Source organism: Enhydra lutris, unplaced genomic scaffold, assembly GCF_002288905.1.
Source record: "Enhydra lutris kenyoni isolate GAN:26980312 unplaced genomic scaffold, ASM228890v2 scaffoldscaffold9, whole genome shotgun sequence".
In the NCBI taxonomy this organism is placed as follows: Eukaryota; Metazoa; Chordata; class Mammalia; order Carnivora; family Mustelidae; genus Enhydra; species Enhydra lutris.
In genome coordinates this window covers 51,022,604-51,026,476 of record NW_019154093.1, presented here as the reverse complement: position 1 = coordinate 51,026,476, position 3,873 = coordinate 51,022,604, and positions in this window count along the sequence as shown.

Sequence of the window (3,873 nt, the reverse complement as noted above, 5' to 3'; positions counted from 1 at the left end):
ATGCTCAAGGAGTCACCTCCTGTCCCCTAGGAAACTTTATTGGTGGTCTCAGGTAAGGAGAGCATTTAATGATCCCATGGCTTATTACCCATAAGAACTTTTCACTATCGGGCCACCTGGGTGGCTCCATCAGTTAAGCATCTGCCTTTGGCTCAGGTCATGATCCCAGGCTCCTGGGATCAAGTCCCATGTAAGCCCCCCTCATAGGGCTCCCTGCTCATCGGGGAGACTGCTACTCCCTCTCCCACTCTCCCTGCTTGTGATCAATCTATCTCTCTCTGTCAAATAAATAAAATCTTAAAAAAAATATTTTTCATTATTTGTTCATTCAACACCTATTTATTCAACACCTATTAAGGGCAAGCAGCTGTTGAGAGAATACAGATATTCAAGAATCAAAAAAAATATATAGCCTAATAAATGTGTGAATTATCTTCAAGCTATACTTTTCTACTAATAATAACTTTACCTCTGTCCTGAGGCCTTATTATTCACAAGCTGAAAATGAATCCTGGTCACATAAAATATTACAAAGATAGAATGTTCCCTTCTCTATATTGACCGTCGATTTGAGAATCACAGTCTTCTCCCTTCCTCAGGCTTAGAATAGACAAGGATCAAATAATGCTCCTTTTCCTTCCCCTTCCCAACCATGACCAAAGTTCTTGAACATTTATCTCATCTTATCTAATCAGAGTTGCTGATTTCCTCTGATTAGCCAAGCCTGTTTGTTTGACACAAATCTAGTATTCAAAGCATTGAGGAATTTTTGTCAATTCTAGGAGGGATTAGCACCTGTGTCCCTTTAATTACGTTTCCTTAGATACAAGAAAAAAATTCAAGCTTTTTTTTTTAATTTTATTTTTTATAAAAATATAATATATTTTTATCCCCAGGGGTACAGGTCTGTGAATCGCCAGGTTTACACACTTCACAGCACTCACCATAGCACATACCCTCCCCAATGTCCATAATCCCAACCCCCCTCTCCCAACCCCCCTCCCCTCATTAACCCTCAGTTTGTTTTGTGAGATTAAGAGTCACTTATGGATTGTCTCCCTCCCAATCCCATCTTGTTTCATTCACTCTTCTCCTACCCCGTCAACCCCCCATGTTGCATCTCCTCTCCCTCATATCAGGGAGATCATATGATAGTTGTCTTTCTCCGATTGACTAATTTCGCTAAGCATGATACCCTCTAGTTCCATCCACATCGTCGCAAATGGCAAGATTTTATTTCTTTTGATGGCTGCATAGTATTCCATTGTGTATCTATACCACATCTTCTTTATCCATTCGTCTGTTGATGGACATCTAGGTTCTTTCCATAGTTTGGCTATTGTAGACATTGCTGCTATAAACATTCGGGTGCACGTACCCCTTCGGATCACTACGTTTGTATCTTTAGGGTAAATACCCAGCAGTGCAATTGCTGGGTCATAGGGTAGTTCTATTTTCAACATTTTGAGGAACCTCCATGCTGTTTTCCAGAGTGGTTGCACCAGCTTGCATTCCCACCAACAGTGTAGGAGGGTTCCCCTTTCTCCGCATCCTCACCAGCATCTGTCATTTCCTGACTTGTTAATTTTAGCCATTCTGACTGGTGTGAGGTGGTATCTCATTGTGGTTTTGATTTGTATTTCCCTGATGCCGAGTGATGTGGAACACTTTTTCATGTGTCTGTTGGCCATCTGGATGTCTTCTTTGCAGAAATGTCTGTTCATGTCCTCTGCCCATTTCTTGATTGGATTATTTGTTCTTTGGGTGTTGAGTTTGCTAAGTTCTTTATAGATTTTGGACACTAGCCCTTTATCTGATATGTCATTTGCAAATATCTTCTCCCATTCTGTCAGTTGTCTTTTGGTTTTGTTAACTGTTTCCTTTGCTGTGCAAAAGTTTTGATCTTGATAAAATCCCAATAGTTCATTTTTGCCCTTGCTTCCCTTGCCTTTGGCGATGTTCCTAGGAAGATGTTGCTGCGGCTGAGGTCGAAGAGGTTGCTGCCTGTGTTCTCCTCAAGGATTTTGATGGATTCCTTTCTCACATTGAGATCCTTCATCCATTTTGAGTCTATTTTCGTGTGTGGTGTAAGGAAGTGATCCAATTTCATTTTTCTGCATGTGGCTGTCCAATTTTCCCAACACCTATTTGTTGAAGAGGCTGTCTTTTTTCCATTGGATATTCTTTCCTGCTTTGTCGAAGATTAGTTGACCATAGAGTTGAGGGTCTATTTCTGGGCTCTCTATTCTGTTCCATTGATCTATGTGTCTGTTTTTGTGCCAGTACCATGCTGTCTTGATGATGACAGCTTTGTAATAGAGCTTGAAGTCCGGAATTGTGATGCCACCAACTTTGGCTTTCTTTTTCAATATGGCTTTGGCTATTCGAGGTCTTTTCTGGTTCCATATAAATTTTAGGATTATTTGTTCCATTTCTTTGAAAAAAATGGATGGTACTTTGATAGGAATTGCATTAAATGTGTAGATTGCTTTAGGTAGCATAGACATTTTCACAATATTTATTCTTCCAATCCAGGAGCATGGAACATTTTTCCATTTCTTTGTGTCTTCCTCAATTTCTTTCATGAGTACTTTATAGTTTTCTGTGTATAGATTCTTAGTCTCTTTGGTTAGGTTTATTCCTAGGTATCTTATAGTTTTGGGTGCAATTGTAAATGGGATTGACTCCTTAATTTCTCTTTCTTCTGTCTTGTTGTTGGTGTAGAGAAATGCAACTGATTTCTGTGCATTGATTTTATATCCTGACACTTTACTGAATTCCTGTACAAGTTCTAGCAGATTTGGAGTGGAGTCTTTTGGGTTTTCCACATAGAGTATCATATCATCTGTGAAGAGTGATAGTTTGACTTCTTCTTTGCCAATTTGGATGCCTTTAATTTCCTTTTGTTGTCTGATTGCTGAGGCTAGGACTTCTAGTACTATGTTGAATAGCAGTGGTGATAACGGACATCCCTGCCGTGTTCCTGACCTTAGCGGAAAAGCTTTCAGTTTTTCTCCATTGAGAATGATATTTGTGGTGGGTTTTTCATAGATGGCTTTGATAATATTGAGGTATGTGCCCTCTATCCCTACACTTTGAAGAGTTTTGATCAGGAAGGGATGCTGTACTTTGTCAAATGCTTTTTCAGCATCTATGGAGAGTATCATATGGTTCTTGTTCTTTCTTTTATTAATGTGTTGTATCCCATTGATTGATTTGTGGATGTTGAACCAACCTTGCAGCCCTGGAATAAATCCCACTTGGTCGTGGTGAATAATCTTTTTAATGTACTGTTGAATCCTATTGGCTAGTATTTTGGCGAGAATTTTTGCATCTGTGTTCATCAAGGATATTGGTCTGTAGTTCTCTTTTTTGATGGGATCCTTGTCTGGTTTTGGGATCAAGGTGATGCTGGCCTCATAAAATGAGTTTGGAAGTTTTCCTTCCATTTCTATTTTTTGGAACAGTTTCAGGAGAATAGGAATTAGTTCTTCTTTAAATGTTTGGTAGAATTCCCCCGGGAAGCCATCTGGCCCTGGGCTTTTGTTTGTTTGGAGATTTTTGATGACTGTTTCAATCTCCTTACTGGTTATGGGTCTGTTCAGGCTTTCTATTTCTTCCTGGTTCAGTTGTGGTAGTTTATATGTCTCTAGGAATGCATCCATTTCTTCCAGATTGTCAAATTTGTTGGCGTAGAGTTGCTCATAGTACGTTCTTATAATTGTCTGTATTTCTTTGGTGTTAGTTGTGATCTCTCCTCTTTCATTCATGATTTTATTTATTTGGGTCCTTTCTCTTTTCTTTTTGATAAGTCTGGCCAGGGGTTTATCGATCTTATTAATTGTTTCAAAGAACCAGCTCCTAGTTTCGTTG